Here is a 16,963-nt window from a genome sequence, read left to right as displayed (position 1 = left end):
TTGTAAAGTGTTCTAATTTATGCTCCTGAGTATAACACTTGAGGTGTACTTGGGGTTCTTGTCTGCTTCCTGGTGACTGTCGAAGCTTTTCATCTTGAAGAAGGGAGATGACCAGTGTTCCAGTGTACTGAGTTTAAAGAATTTTGCATTTTTTATTTGTAAAATTTGTAGCCAGATGTAGGGTAGGGGTGGCATGCTTTCTCTAAAGGGCCAGATAGTAAATATTTTAAGCCCTCAATGGACCATATGGTCTCTGTCATAGCCATGGGCTCTTGAAGCTATAGTGCCAAAGCAGCCACAGATAATACTATGTCTGTGGGCAGGGGAAGTTCATTCTGTAAACTTTATTTATGGACACCAAAAGATGAAGTTCAAAGAATGTTTGCAAGTCACAAAATACTGTTTTCATTTTGATTATTTTTGAATCGTTAAAACATACAATACGGTGGCCGGGTGTGGTAGCTCACACTTAATAATGCCAGCACTTTGGGAGGCCGAGGCAGGCGGATCACCTGAAGTCAGGAGTTCGAGACCAGCCTGGCCAACATGGTGAAATCCCATCTCTACTAAAAACAAAAAATTAGCCAGGCATGGTGGTGCATGCCTGTAATCCCAGCTACTTGAGGCTGAGGCACGAGAATCACTTGAACCTGGGAGGAGGAGGTTGTGGTGAGCCAAGACTCTGTCTCAAAAGAACAAAAGTAAAATACTTTCTTTCAGACCATACATGAAGAGGCTGTGGGCTGGGTTTGGTCCCTGAGCTGTGGTTAGTGACCACACACGCACACACACTGTGGTTAGTGACCACAGACACACACACACACACACACACACACACACACACACGGCAGTCAGGCATTTAGAGCCAGCACCTGTGTTCTCAGCCGAGCTGTGTTCCTGGCTGGGTTCTACTCTCTATTCCGGGCCCTGAGGTGTCTACCTTGGTAAACTGAGACAGCAAAGCCTGCCTGCTTCCAGGTTGGTTGTGAAGATTGAAAAGGGTCATGTTTTCTTGTCAGGCCAGATGCTTTGTGTAGGACATGTTAGGGCATTTTCCCTTTTTTTTTTTTTTTTTTTTTTTTTTTTTGAGATGGAGTCTTGTTCTGTTGTACAGGCTGGAGTGCATGGAGTATAGTGGCGAGATTCCAGCTCAGTGTAACCTCCGCCTCCCGGGTTCAAGCAATTCTCCTGCCTCAGCCTGCTGAGTCGCTGGGATTTACCGGTGGCTGCCACCACGCCCGGCCAATTTTTGTATTCTTAGCAGAGATGAGGTTTCACCATGTTGGCCAGGCTGGTCTCAAACTCCTGACCTCAAGTGATCCGTTTACCTCGGCCTCCCAAAGTGCTGGGATTACAGGTGTGATCCACCGCACCTGGCCCATTTTCACTTTTCATTAGCTGGTTTTTTCCCCCATTTATTTCCTACCTTTCTGTGAAGGATTTCTGAATTAAATGTATTTCATGTCTTAACCTTCTGAATTGTTTGTTCTCTCATTTTCCATGTTGCTGAGGAAAATAACAGGCTACGCGAGACATATTAAATTTGTATGTAGTTGCTCAGATCAGGATAAATGCTCACCTGGTGCAGAATGGGACTCTGCTCTTGCTTCACCCAGGATGCGTTTCCTGGTTCCTTACTAGAGTGGAGACACACCATACTCCAGCCCTCCGGACCCCGCTCCCTGCTCTGGCATGATTCCACCAGACTGTATTCCAGCTGTCCTCCCGGGACCTAGATGTTTTCTTTCTCTCTTTTTTTTTTTTTCTTGAGATGAAGTCTCACTCAACGGTCCAGGCTGCAGTGCAGTGGCACAATCTCGGCTCACTGCAACCTCCACCTCCCAGGTTCAAGTGATTCTTCTGCCTCAGCCTCCCAAGTAGCTGGGATTACAGGTGCCTGCCACCACGCCCAGCTAATTTTTGGAAGACAGGGTTTCACCATTTAGATCTTGAACTCCTGACCTCAAGTGATCCGCCCGCCTCGGCCTCCCAAAGTGCTGGGATTACAGGCGTGAGCCACCGCGCCCAGCCCCTGACCTAGATATTTTCTCTGACCCTTTCCAAAGCCTGATTTGCATCAAATAGTTATATGTGTGTGATAGGTTTTTCTAAAGTTTTTTCAGAAGATAACTTTTTACTTTAGTATAAAAGTGCTTTGAATATGCTGAATGTTAAATACATGTTTGTTGAATTTCTTTGAAACTTTAATATTAATGAGAACCATTAACTTTTTTTTTTTTGAGATGCAGTCTCGCCTTGTCGCCTAGGCTGGAGTGTGGTGGCATGACCTCAGCTCACTGCAACCTCCGCCTTCCAGGTTCAAGCAATTCTCCTTCTCAGCCTCCCGAGTAGCTGGTATTACAGGCGTGAGCCACCACGCCTGGCTAACTTTTGTATTTTTAGTAGAGACGGGGTTTCACCATGTTGGCCAAGCTGGTCTCGAACTCCTGACCTTGTGATCCACCTTCCTTGGCCTCCCAAAGTGCTGGGTTTACAGATGTGAGCCACTGCACCTAGCCAACTTTTTTTTAATTAAAAAAGTTACATAAAATTTATTTTATTGTGGTATCTAGTTCAGGAAATTTTGACCTCTGTAGATTCATGTAACCCCCGCCATCATCAGGATGGAGAAGTTTCATCACCCTAAAACCTCCCTTGTGCTGCTCCTTTTTATCACATATTCCCTGGCCTCGTACCCTGGCAACCACTGATCTGTTCTCCATCAGGATAGGGTATTCTTTTTGAGAATGTCATGTAAGTGGAACTGTATTTTAAGTAATGTTTTGAAACCATCTTCATTTACTTCTAGTTATATGTTTGAGATTTCTCTGCTGTTCTGTGTATTAACAGTTCTTTTTATTGCTGAATAGTGTTTCATCATTTGGATGTACCACGTTGTGTTTATCCATTCTGCTATTGTAGGACCTTGTGGTTGTCGGCATTTTTCTTTCGCGATTGTATTCCTGCTATGAGCGTTTCTGTACAGATGTCGTGTGAATGTAGTTTCCATTTCCCTAGGATAAAAACCTAGTAGTGGGAAAGTTGGGTCATGTGCTGAACTGTTTTCCAGAGCGGCTGATTTAGTTTGCATTCCCACTGGCAATCTGTCATGTTTCTGTTGCTCTGTGTCTTAGTTAGCTCTTGGTGTTATCAGTGATTTTTAGTTGAGCCATTCTAACAAGTCTAGTGGGATCTCATTGTGGTTTAAATTTGCATTTCCGTAATGGCTAACGATGCTGAGTATCATGTTCTTCTTTGCCACTCTTGTATCCTCTGTGAAGTTTCTGTTCAGATCTTTTGCATGAAAAAGCTGTATCATGGAACCAGTAAAATAACCAAGGAGAGGTTGATTAAAGTTCTGTTTATAACCCCAGAAGATTCCTGCCCTAGGGTTATGGGATGGCTGAACATAGGACGCCGACACTGGACAGATGAAATAGCAGTTTATTAGTCACGCGTGCTTACAGCCCTGGAGGTGGGGGACGCCGCATGCCACACGGGGGCTACACTTGGGAACAGAGTGAGCCACCAGGGGCTGTGGGAGGCACATTTTATAGTAAGAAGAGGGTGAGATGACCTTGCTTCCATGGACAGATGTGATTGGCTTGTTTGAATACCTCTGGGCCGGCAGGGATGAGCAGGTTGGGGTCGGCTGTCTGTGATAAGGAGGGTTGTTTGGTTTGGGACCTTATCCGTGGGAGCAGAGCTCGGAGGAGACCTTGTGGTTAGGCTATTTGAGGCCTTTTGATTTTACCGACGTCAAGGCAGCACATAATATTTAGTCTTAATTTCAGGCCACACAACACCTTCTTCTATATCTACTTTCTGTGGCATTTTTCAAAAGGTTTTTGTCCTTAGTGTTTAGCAGCTGATTACGATGTGCATAGTCATGGCTTCCTTTAGATTTATGGTGTGTGGGCTTTGCACAGATTCTTCCATCTGCCTCGGTTTATGTCGTTTGCTGAACTTAGGAAGTTTTCAGCCATTAGTTCTTTGGATATTTTTTTCAGCATTGTACCTTTTCTCTGCTGTTATTAACCTGTGGGGTCTATGCTAATTCTAGGTAGTTAGTTTCAGAATTGAATTGCACTGTGGGACACATAGCTGGGTGTCCCAGAGAACTGGAGAATTGCCTGGTGCAAAAGTCCATCCATTTGGTGTCAGAAGTGTTGCAAACAGAGGAACTGTTTCCTTAGAGATTTTTAGATACTCATTATTTGTAATCTGGATAGGATATCATGTCTTCCACCGATTTGGATACATTTTTGTAATTATGTTGTTTAGACGGTTAGTAACAGTCTTGTGTGATGTAATGTGTTTACATGTCAAGATTAAGGTTACTTCTCTCTCCTCTTTGCTGACTATGTAAGGAGTTTCATGACAGTTGTTTTGACGGAAACTTCACATTGTCAGTGGCCTAAAGTCATTGTTCTCAGCTTTTCCTTTGTGTCCCAGTGCTCTTGAGTTATGCTCTCACTGATAGCGCCCCTGCATAGCAGTGCTTCTCAGTTGGCAGTGGAGTAGGGCCTCGTAAGGAGTTAAAAGATTTTTGATTTATGCTCCTATTCTACACCCTCCCTTTCCCCATGGATACACAAGCATTGGGCGACACTGGATAAAGCAATTGGTGTGAAATTGAAGTAGGTGAATATCAAAGACTAATTTTCTCAGTTGTGAAATCTACTAGGAAGTTAATGAAATATCATTTTGGAAGACATGCTTTAAGTAATTTGATATATTGGATTCTTTTTTTTTTTGAGACAGAGTCTCGCTCTGTCACCCAGGCTGGAGTGCACTGGCACAATCTCAGCTCATTGCAAGCTCCGCCTCCCGGGTTCACACCATTGTCCTGCCTCAGCCTCCTGAGTGCCTGGGACTGCAGGCTCCCTCCACCACGCCCGGCTAATTTTTTGTATTTTTAGTAGAGACGGGGTTTCACCGTGTTAGCCAGGATGGTCTCCATCTCCTGACCTCGTGATCCACCCGCCTCAGCTGCCCAAAGTGCTGGGATTACAGGCGCGAGCCACTGCTCCTGGCCGATATATTGGTTTCTTTATGAAAATTGTACTGGATCTGTAACAGATATGATTGATGTATTTTATTTTTAAGTTGTCAAACATTCAGTTAATGATGTGTGTTGTAACTTTTCGGGGCGGGACATTTGCAGAGACTGACTAATGGTATGACATTGTGAAAAGCGGTTACAGATTAAAAATTTTTTATTTTTGCAGATGATAGTGTGGAACAAAGTGGAACAAAGAAAGAAGATCTGGATGACAAAGAAAAATGATGAAGAAGAAATTCCTGCACCTGTATACAGCGCAAGTCAATTCTGCACAGCTGGTTATGGGGCAAGCAACCAGATAATCTTGTGCGTTTTGACACTTAGGAAAGCTTAATCTGACGCTCCTTATCTAAATAACTTGGATGGATTATTAGTATTTTTGGTAACAATTTTTTTTTTTTGTTTTTTTTGAGGCAGAGTCTAACTCTGTCGCCCAGGCTGGAGTGCAGTGAGACAATCTCAGCTCACTGCAAGCTCCGCCTGCCGGGTTCACGCCATTCTCCTCCCTCAGCCTCCCGAGTAGCTGGGACTACAGGCGCCCGCCACCACGCCCTGCCAATGTTTTTGTATTTTTACGAGGTTTCACCGTGCCAGCCAGAATGGTCTCGATCTCCTGACCTTGCAATCCGCCCACCTCAACCACCCAAAGTGCCAGGACCACAGACATGAGCCACAGTGCCCGGCCCACTGTCCACTTTCAAATGGTATTACACTGCCTGAGCCGCGGAGCAGCGCTCTGACCACAGCTTCCTGCTTCTGACCTGTTCTTGGTTGGTTGTGTTGCTGTATCATATGTCCAAGTGAAACATGGTATGAACCCCACAATATGCTGTTTTTGTTTTTGCTTTAAATAGGCAATGACATTTTTTCTCCTCAAATTCGAAAAGAGAAAAAAAAGTCTGGTTTTTTTGAGACAGAGTTTTGCTCTTGTTGCCCAGGCTAGAGTGCAATGGCACGATCTCAGCTCACTGTAACCTCCGCCTCCTGGGTTCAAGCGATTCTCCTGCCTCAGCCTCCCTCACAGCTGGGATTACAGGCATGCACCACCACGCCCAGCTAATGCTTTTGTATTTTTAGTAGAGACCATTTCACCACATTGGTCAGGCTGGCCTTGAACTCCTGACCTTAGGTGATCCAGCTGCCTCCACCTCCCAAAGTGCTGGGATTATAGGCGTGAGCCACTGCGCCCGGCCTCTTTTTTTTTTTGGAGATGGAGTTTTGCTCTTGTTGCTCAGGCTCCAGGCTGGAGTGCAATGGCATGATCTTGGCTCACTGCAACTTCCGACTCCTGGGTTCAAGCGATTCTCCTGGCTCAGCTGGGATTACAGGCCTGTGCCACCAAGCCTGTCCAATTTTGTATTTTTTGCTTAGAGACAGGGTTTCATCACGTTGGTCAGGCTGGTCTCGAACTCCTGACCTCAGATGGTCCACCCCCCCTCGGCCTCCCAAAGAGCCACCGCGACTGGCCAAAAGTATTTTCTGTTCACCTACATGTTTACCATTTTGGGCCCATAAGGTTTTGTTTCTATCCCAGCTGCCTTCTGGTATCATTTTCCTTCAGTTTGGAGATGCTCCTTTACCATTTCTAGATCTGCTGGCAGAGAAGTTTTCAGTCTGTCACGGTATCAATTTTGGCTTTACCTCTGACTCTACACAAATCACTTCGTCTCACCTTGGGCCTGTCATGTATAAAATAGGAATACATTTTATGCAAGTGGCCGGGCGCGGTGGCTCATGCCTGTAATCCCAGCACTTTGGGAGGCCAAGGCAGGTGGATCACAAGGTCAGGAGACCAAGACCATCCTCGCTAACGGGGTGAAATCCCGTCTCTACTAAAAATACAAAAAAAAATTAGCCAAAAAAATCAGCTGGGCGTGGTGGCAGTGGTCTGTAGTCCCAGCTACTTGGGAAGCTGAGGCACGAGAATGGCATGAACCTGGGAGGCGGAGCTTGCGGTGAGCAGAAATCGCACCTCTGGACTCCAGTCTGGTGACAGAGCGAGACTCCGTCTTAAAAAAAAAAAAAGGAATATAATGTAAATAATTAAAATTATATAATATATATAAAATAAGTGAAAGTCCTTCAGAGTTGCTGTGCAGATGACATGAAATAATGCACTTGAAGCTCTTTAGTCAGTGCCTGGCACATACTGTTTGATAGACATTTGTTGTGATTTTAAAAATCTGTTATTTTGCCTTTCTCCTTCTTTCCCCTCAGCTAGGCATCAGAGTACCTACAGTTATGGGTGGGTAACTAGACCAAAAATACACCTTTCTTGCTCAGATTAAAGCCCAGCTTATTGACTCAGGATGACTTTAATGAAGAGGGTTTTCTTTGGAAGCTCTGCTTGTTCACAGGTTCAGAGCTTTGGCAGAACCAGCTACCTACCTGGCAGCCTTGAAGGAGCTTGGATTAAAAGCATATTCTTGAGTCACGTCATCTTTAATCAAACTGCAAGTGGAATTTGTATCTTCTATAATAGCTCCTATTACTTTCATTCCTTTTTTTTCTTTTTTGCTCTTCCATCTCAACCTAAAAAGAAAAACACATTAATTTGAGCCATAGGAATTTAGAACTTGTGTTTTCTTTTGCTTAGATACGTTTGACTAAAGCTTCCTTTTTCACAGGTTCATTTTTTCCAACATTTTATGATGAAAAAAATATACAGAACAGTTGAAGGAGTTTTGCAGTGTGCACCCACATATTCACCACCTAAGACTGTGCCGCTGGCATTATCCCACGTGCTTTATCACAGCTCTCTCCACCTCTTCCTGCCTCTATTCGTCCATCAGTCCCTCACATTTTTTTTGCAATGTTACCAAGAAGACCTCTGGACAGTTGCTTCTCAGCACTGCGGCGTGCAGGCCTCAGCAGGAGTTCAGAAGTGCACATTTCACGCTGAACCTTCTGGGAGTGTTGACAGATGACAGCTTTCCTTTTTGTCTAACGAAAAGGGCTTGCTGGCCATTGGGTGTTGTAATCTCTTAGAACAGTAAACTCTTAGTGACTATCTACATCATTCTGAATGATTCTCTCTGCTGTGTAAAGTAGGTCTAGGAGGACCTTTCTGACATTGTTAGCGTAGGTTTTAGCTTAAGGTTTTGTAAATGCTGTTTATCAAGGTGATGAAGTTACCATTTGTTGCTATTTTCCGAGGATTTTTATCATGCATGAGTATTGAGTTTTGTCATTTGCTTTTTCTAAATCAATTGATATGTAATCACGCGATTTTTGTTCTTTAGCCTATTAATAGGGTGGGTTACATTGATTTTTGACTGTTGAACCAACTTCATTCCTGGAATGAAACTACTTGGTGATGATGTGTAATTCTTTTTATATATTGTTTAATTCTACTTGCTAATAATTCACTGAATTTTTTTTTTTTTGAGATGGAGTCTCACTGTGTCGCCCAGGCTGGAGTACAGTGACCCAATCTCGGCTCACTGCAAGCTCCGTCTCCCGGCTTCACGACATTCTCCTGCCTCAGCCTCCCAAGTAGCTGGGACTACAGGCGCCCGCCACCACGCCCAGCTAATTTTTTGTATTTTTAGTAGAGACAGGGTTTCACGTGTTAGCCAGGATAGTCTCGATCTCCTGACCTCGTCATCCGCCCGCCTCAGCCTTCCAAAGTGCTGGGATTACAGGCGTGAGCCCCTGTGCCCAGCCAATTCAGTGAATATTTTTGTGTGTATATATATATAAAGTATATTGTTCTGTAGTTTGTACTGTCTTTAGGTTCGATATCATGCTTATAATAGCTTCTTAAAATGAATTGGGAGGTTGTTCCTCTTCTGGTTTCGAGAAGAGATTGTTTTGAGTCTGAATTCATTCTTTTTTCATGTTTGATGGAATTATCCAGTGAATTCATTTGGGTCTGGTAATTTCTTTTTTTCAGGATTCTTAGAATTATGAATTCAGTTTTCTTGATAGTGGTAGGGCTTTTCAAATGATCTACTTTATATTTGGTGAGTTGTGGTAATTTGTATTATTTGAGGAATAAGTCCATTTTGCCCAAGTTGTCAAATTTGTGTGTGTAGAGTTGTTCCTAGTAACTCCTAATTATCTTTTTTGATATCTTTAGAGCCTGTGTCATCACTGATGTTGGTAATTTATGTCTGTTCTTTCTTTTTTTTCTTTTTCTTTTTTTTTTTTGGTCAGTCTTGCTTAGAGAGGTGTGTCAGTTTTATTGATCTTTTCAGAGAACCAGCTTTTTGCTTTACTGTTTATTGTTTTTCTGTTTTCACTTTGTTTCTGCTCTTACCTTCATTATTTCTTCCTTTCTGCTTACTTTTCAGTTTATTTTGCTATTTTTTTTTTTCGTTTAGGTTGTCAAGGTGGGCACTTATATTATTGATTTGTTTCCAAGTTTCTAATGTACCATTTATTTAGTGCTGTAAATTTCTCTCTCATCACCCACTGCAGCTCTTTCCCGTACATTTTGATATATAGTACTTGCATTTTCTCTCAGTTCAGAATATATTTTAAAATTTCCCTTGAGACTTCCTCTTTGATCCATGGGTTATTTAGAAGTTTAGTTTCTGAGAGTTAGGCAATTTTCCTGTAATTTTCGTTGACTTCTAATTTGTTTCCATTGTTGGAGGGAACATATGCTTGTGATTTTAATTTCTTTCTTTTTTTTTTTTTTTTTTTTTTTTTTTTTTGAGACGGAGTCTCGCCCTGTCGCCCAGGCTGGAGTGCAGTGGCGCGATCTCCTCTCACTGCAAGCTCCGCCTCCCGGGTTCAAGCCATTCTCCTGCCTCAGCCTCCAGTATAGCTGGGACTACAGGCGCCCGCCACCGCGCCCGGCTAATTTTGTATTTTTTTAGTAGAGACGGGGTTTCACCGTGTTAGCCAGGATGGTCTCGATCTCCTGACCTCGTGATCCGCCCGTCTCGGCCTCCCAAAATGCTGGGATTACAGGCGTGAGCCACCGCGCCCGGCCTTGTGATTTTAATTTCAAAAAATATGTTAGGTTTGTTTTATGCCTCAGAATATGTTCTGACTTAGTATTCAATTTGTGGATCCTTGAAAAGATTAAATATTCTGCTGTTATTGGCTGGAGTGTTCTATGAAATTTGATTGGATCTAGTTGATTGATGGTGATGTTGAGTTCTATATCCTGGTGGCTTTTCTGTCTCCTAATTTTATCAGCTGTAGAGAGAGATTTTGAGGTCTCCAACTCGAAAAGTATAGATGTCTTTTTCTCCTTTCAGTTATGTTCATTGTTTTTTGTTTGTTTGGTGTATGCATGTTTCGAATTGCTGCGTCTTAATGGTGGATTGACCAGGTTCTCATTTTGTAACGTTGCCATCTCTTCCTGGTAATTGTCTTTTTTTTTTTTTTTTTTTTTTTTTTTTTTTTTTTTTGAGATGGAGTTTCAGAGTTTCGCTCCTTTTTCCCAGGCAGGAGTGAAGTGGTGCAATCTCAGCTCACTGCAACCTCCAACCCCATCGAGTTCAAGTGATTCTCCTGCGTCAGCCTCCTGAGTAGCTGGGATTATAGGCACCAACTATGACACCCAGCTAATTTTTGTATTTTTAGTAGAGATGGGGTTTTGCCATGTGGGCCAGGCTGGTCTCAAGCTCCTGAGCTCAGGTAATCCACCCAGCTTGGCCTCCCAAAGTGCTAGGATTACAGGCGTGAGCCACTGTGCCCGGCCCTCCTGGTAATTATCTGTGGTCTGAAGTTTACTTTATTTGATGTTAATGTAGCCTGCTTCTGAATACTATATAAAATTATCTTCAGGCTCTGTGTGTAAGGTATATATAAAACATAAATGAATGTATTTAGACTTGGGTCCTATCCCCAAAATATCTCATATTTATATGCAAATATTCCTAAATCTGATAAACATCTGAAATGTGGGACACTTGTGCTCCCGAGCGTTTTGTAAGGGACACTCGGCCTGTGTGTGTATGAACACTCATTAGATTGTACCTGGTGTTGTCATTTACCAGTTTCAGGGATATAGAAAGTACCTTCCTTGATGTTCCTTTATGTTCTCCTGTTCATAATATACTTCCCTGAAATATTTCATTTGCTTACATTTATATCCACATATGACAATGTTATAATTTTTGGTTGAGCTTTCAGACATAGTTTAGCAAAGTCAGGGATGAGGAAAGAGTCTACTGTATTTATGCGTAGGTGTGCGTGTCATGCTCCTCCTTCCGGAAGTTCCAGGGTTTTCTTCTTTTATGGTTGCCATCTGCTTAGAGAACTTGCATGAGCCTTTCTTTTGGTGTGGGCCTTCTGGTGACTAATTCTGTTTTACTTCCTCTGAGAATGTTTTGCTTTCCTTTTCATTCCTGAAGGACATTTTTGCTGGATATAAGAATTCTGGGTTAATGGTTCTTTTCATCATTTGAAAAATATTTTATACTTTCAGCTGGCCTCCATGATATCTGAGGAGAAATTCGCTGTCATTTGACTTGTTAATCCATGATAGTTAAGGTACTGTTTTTGTTTAGTGGCTTTTGAATGTTTTCTTTGTCTTTTGTTTTTTGGAGTCTGATTATGTATGATATGTCTTCGTTTGGATTTCTTTGGGTTCATCGTGTTTAGGGTTTGCTTACCTTAGATCTAATAGATTCATGTGTCTTGCCAAATTTGGGAACTTTTAAGCCATCACTTCTTAGGGTACAGTTTCAACCCCACCTTCTTTCTCCTGTTCCTTCCTGAGTTCAGTGACCAGAGTTGTTATAGTCCCATAGATGCCCGAGACTGTTTTGTTTTGTTTTGTTTTGTTTTTAAGATGGAGTCTCTCCCCATTGTCCAGGCTGGAGTGCAATGGCACGATCTCGGCTCACTGCAACCTCCGCCTCCCAAGTTCAAACGATTCTCCTGTCTCAGCCTCTCGAGTAGCTGGGATTATAGGTGCCCGCCACCATGCCCAGCTAATTTTTGTATTTTTAGTAGAAATGAGATTTCACCATGTTGGCCAGGCTTTTCTCAAACTCCTGACCTTGTGATCCGCCTGCCTCAGCCTCTCAAAGTGCTGGGATTACAGCTGTGAGCCACCACGCCCCGCGTTGGGGCCATGTGTTTCTTCTGTGTTATTCACATTGGGTAGCTTCTGTCTTCTCCGTCACTGATTCTTTGCCGTTTTTCCTCCATTCTACTGCCGTGTCCATTCACTGAGCTTTTTATTTTGGTTATTGTATTTTGCAGTTCTAAACATTCTATTTGTTGTCGTTGTTGTTGTTGTTTTGTCTTCCTTGTCTTAGGCTGTTTTTTCATCTATTTCACATGTGTTTGTAATTGCTTGTTGAGCCTCTTTATCAAGGCTGCTTTAAATTATTTGCCATATTATTCCCACATCTTTCATCGTGGTATTTCTATAATTGTTTTTTAAAATTTGGTTTCAGATCTTCCTGGTTCTTGATATCATGAGTGACTTTCTCAATAGAACATGTTGTTAGGCGACTCCAGGTCTTACTTAGGTGTGAGCGGTTAGATCTTTCTGTGACCCTGCTCTGGCAGGGATAGGGCGTGCTTCACCTCATCACTGGCAGCTCGAGGTGAAGTCCAGGCTTCCCAATTTGCCTAGAGGCCCCTGGTTACTGGGAGGCAGGGGTAGGAGTTCTGACTCCCCACTGCTGTCCATGGTTTGTATATTTTCTCACCCACTGTTTCAGAGCATGCGTGACTAATGGACTGGGCAGTCAGGATTGCGACGGAATAAGCAGGAGGGTGTCAGGGAGAAGGGCACGGGGGTGCTCAAGGGCGGAGCTGCCGTCTTGGAGCTTTGGGGTTGTTTCTGGGCTCTGCAGCCAAGCAGAAGGGAGATGTATTATTTAAAAGCGGAAAATGCACGGAGTCTTCAGGAAGGGCTTAGCCCTTGAAGTGCTGGGCCAGCCTCCTTGCCCGAAGGGCGGCTCGGTGGGGATGTCCGGAGAAGGGCAGGGGCACCGCTCTTTTGCTTCTCCATCTTGAGCCCAGTGTGCGATTCAGTATTCTTCATGTAGTTTTCAATAACTATTAGCTCTTAGCTGCAAAGCTCCAGGTCTCACATCCTACTGCTGGTGCTGGGCACCGTGTGCGCCATCCTGTGCCTTTCCAGGGAGTGGTGAGATGTGTCCCTTTAATGCCTTCTAAGGCCCCTCCCATCCCGTGCAGAGCATATCCAGGTAACGGGTTGCCGGAAAGCTGATGTCTTCTACCCAAGGGGAGGCAGCCAGTAGGGGTGTTGCTATTACCTGTCAGGATCCAGGGCTGCGAGGCTGGTGGCTGCTGGCCTCCGGGATAGTAAGCAGCAGAGAGGCAAGCACAGAAGAGCCCAGCTCTCACCCCACCACTGGGAGCTGCGCTGTTATAGGGGATTGGTGGGAGGTAACTTACAGTTCACCTGTAATGATCTGTACTCTGAGGTAGACGCATGCTTAATTGAAAGGCCAGAATCCTTTGAATTACTTTCACTCATGTGATTGCCTTCTAGCTACTTAAAAACACTTCTTAGTATGGAAATTTTCAAAGATGCATAGAAGTAGAGAGAATAATATAATGAAATATTACTAGTTAGAATGTGTATTCTAACTGGTTACTTTATCTTCCTGTAAAATATGTCCCTAAATGTGTTTCATGAGTCGTGCATGCTGGGTTATTTTATCAAGGTATCGTTTTTATTTTGAATTTGGTTTTGCAACATGAAAATGATGGCTAGTGTTTTTCTCTGTTCAGGAGATGTGCTGCTGATAAATAATTGACTGATACTGACTTCAAAATTCTGTGTTAGCAACTTTTTTTCCTTGGGAGACAGAGTCTCACTCTGTCACCCAGGCTGGAGTGCAACAAGACAATCTCAGCTCACTATAACCTGTGCCTCCTGGGTTCAAGCAGTTCTCGTGCCTCAGCCTCCCGAGTACCTGGAATTACAGGCACGCACCACCACACCTGACTAATTTTTGTATGTTTTTTCAGTAGAGAAGGGGTTTCGCCATGTTGGCCAGGCTGGTCTCGAACTCCTGACCTGAAGTGATCCACTCGCCTTGGCCTCCCAAAGTGCTTCGATTACAGACATGAGCTACCGCGCCTGGCCAACAACTTCTATATGATGTCTCCAGAGAGGCAGTATGCCACGGTGGCTCAGAGTCTCTGTCGTGTGCCGTATTCCTCTGTGTGACCTCGGAGAAGTTACTTAACCACTTGGTGCCTCAGTTTCTTCATCCATAAAATGGATGGACAGCACTGCTTGACCATGCTGGGTGTGAGGGTTGCCTGAGTTCATATGTGTATAGTGGTTAAAACCATTGTTGCCACATACCATGCCTTCCAGTACACCTGTCATCATCATCCATTTTCTCAACGTCACAACCAACGGTGGCCACATTGTCCACAGGGGAGGTCTTTTCTTGTCTTGTTTCTAGATGTGAATGAACTGAAGGAGTGTCTTTCTGTGCTGGTTAAAGAGCAGCAGGCCCTGGCCGTCCAGTCCGCCGCCACCACCCTCTCAGCCCCGAGACTCCAGTATAGGCTGCTGATCTTGGAGCGCTATTTCGTTGCCTTGACTAGAACCGTTTTTCAGGAGAATGTCAAAGTTAAGTGGAAAAGCAGCAGCATTTCTCTGCCTCCTGTGGACAAAAAAAGGTAATAATAAAGCGACGAAAGAATCCTGATGCCAGTGAAATATAAAATTCAGACTGTTTTGTTTCAGAAAGTTTAATTAAGGTTTTCAATATAGTGTCTGTCTTCACCTTCTGAAATTTGTTCTTGCTTTCCCTTTTCGTATGTTTCATATAATCTGGAGAATGGATTTGCCAATTTCCTCATGTAGTAACAGACCATACTATGTAATCTGTGTATTATTTTATTCAATTAAAATTTCTTTTCTTTTCTGTTTTTTTTTTTTTTTTTTTTGGAGAGACAACGTCTTGCTCTGTGACCGAGGCTGGGGTGCAGTGGTGTAATCATAGCTCATTGTAACCTTGAACTCCGGGGCTCTAGTGATCCTCCTGCCTCAGCCACCTGAGTAGCTGGGACGACAGGCACATGCCACCATGCCTGGCTAAATAAAATAATTTGTGTGTGTGTGTGTGTGGAGATGGGTTCTTGCTCCTGGCCTCAAGCAATCTTCCTGCTTCAGCCGCTCAGAGTCCTGGGATTACAGGCATGAGACACTGTGCCTGGCTCTGTGTCATTATTTTAAAGACGTTTTTCTGTGGAAGCCAGCCAAAGCTTTAGATCAGCTCAAGTATAAATTTGAAAATGAGTTCTGAACGTTGTATACTTTTTATTTTGTTTTGTTGCCGGGTAGGAGATAATCAGATTATAATGTTTAGTGCCCAACAAGTTTAGATGTTCATGTTTTTCCTTCCTAATGTGATTTTCTTATTCTTTATTACAAGACATGCTTCTGGGCCAGGCACGGTGGCTCACAGCTGTAATCCCAGCACTTTGGGAGGCCAAGGCGGGCAGATCACCTGAGGTCAGGAGTTCGAGATCTGACCAACATGGAGAAACCTCGTGCCTACTAAAAGTTTAAAAATTAGCTGGGACGTGGTGGCGCATGCCTGTAATCCCAGCAACTCAGGAGGCTGAGGCAGGAGAATGGCATGAACCCAGGAGGCAGCGGTTGTGGTGAGTAGAGGTTGTGCCATTGGACTCCAGCCTGGGCAACAAGAATGGAACCCCATCTCAAAAACAGAAAAAAAAAAGATGCTTTTGGGCATATGAGTTTTAATGTGTTGATTGCCTGTTAATATATCACAGATTTCCTCTATTTGCTAACAGCCACTAGAATGTTTAAGGCTTATATAAAATTGTACTTTTCCAAAATGAAGCTGTCTATCAGACGTTTGTCCTCAGAAGGTTAAACTGCAAGGTTGCCAGATGAAACTGTATTTTGTGTAGTTAGGAGTGCTGGCTTTATTTGACTGTGATAGTGACTTTGAGTCCCTGGAGAGCACATGGAAAGTACAGGAGGCAGAAACCAGGGCAAAACCCTGAGCGTCTTGCTCCCCAGAGACAGGAGCGATCCTTGTAGCCTGTTCCTTGTTTTCTTATGTTTTAATTGTTGTGTTTACTTGTTTTTTAATTTCCTTAAGTTTGAATACAGTTGAAATCACATTACAGTTGGCTCTCTGTATCTGTGGGTTTCACATCCACAGATTCAACCAACTGTGGATCAAAAATATTGGAAGAAAAGCCATAAAAAAACAACAATAAAAAGAACAAATAAAAAATAATACAGTGTAACAACTAATTACAGAGCATGTTCCTTGTGTTGGGTGCTCTGGTAATTTAGAGATGATTTTGTTTGTTTGTTTGTTTGTTTTGACATGGGGATCTCACTGGTGCCCAGGGCAGCAGGGTTATCATGGCTCACTGCAGCCTTGACCTCCTGGGCTCCAGTGATTCTCCCACTTCAGCCTCCCAAGTAGCTGGGACTGCAGGCGTTGCCACATTGCCCAGCTAATTTCTGTATTTTTTGTAGAGCCGGGGTATTACTGTCTTGCTCAGGCTGGCCCCTAACTCTTGACCTCAAGTATTCTACCTGCCTCGGCCTCCCAAAGTGCTGGGATAACAAGCATGAGCCACCACACCTGGCCAATTTTTTTTTTTTTTTCGTTTGTATAGATGGGGTTTTGCCATGTTGCCCGGGCTGGTCTTGAACTCCTGGGCTCAGGCGACCCTCCCGCCTCAACCTCCCAAAGTGTTGGGAGTATAGGTGTGAGCCACTGTGCCTGGCTGAGATGATTTAAATGACACGGGAGGATGCGCACAGGTTATATGCAAATACCACACCATTTTATATCAGGGTCTTGAGCATCCTAGGGTTCTGGTGTGGAGCCAGGGTGGGGCAGGCCTGGTCCCAATCCCCTGCAGATACCAAGGGACGACTGTGCATGTTGTATTTCTGGAAACAGTTTGAGAGTAAATTAAACCAAGTGACAGATGAGA

The 16,963-nt window shown here is 43.7% G+C and overlaps 1 long non-coding RNA gene across 8 annotated transcripts in view; it reads left to right on the top strand.

Moving 5' to 3' along the window:
* LOC139355501 (uncharacterized) overlaps positions 1–16,963 on the top strand; it is a 30,916-nt gene that overhangs the window by 4,408 nt on the left and 9,545 nt on the right. For 7 of the 8 annotated variants that reach the window (XR_011606264.1, XR_011606266.1, XR_011606263.1 and 4 more), the window contains exons 3-4: positions 5,232–5,371; positions 14,431–14,650. This is a non-coding gene — a long non-coding RNA (uncharacterized lncRNA). Of the gene's footprint in view, positions 1–5,231; positions 5,372–14,430; positions 15,641–16,963 lie in introns of all 8 variants that reach the window. The other variant, XR_011606261.1, reaches the window with a different exon arrangement.

This window comes from Macaca nemestrina, chromosome 7, assembly GCF_043159975.1.
Source record: "Macaca nemestrina isolate mMacNem1 chromosome 7, mMacNem.hap1, whole genome shotgun sequence".
NCBI lineage: Eukaryota > Metazoa > Chordata > Mammalia > Primates > Cercopithecidae > Macaca > Macaca nemestrina.
This window is presented reverse-complemented; position numbering and strand designations above follow the sequence as displayed.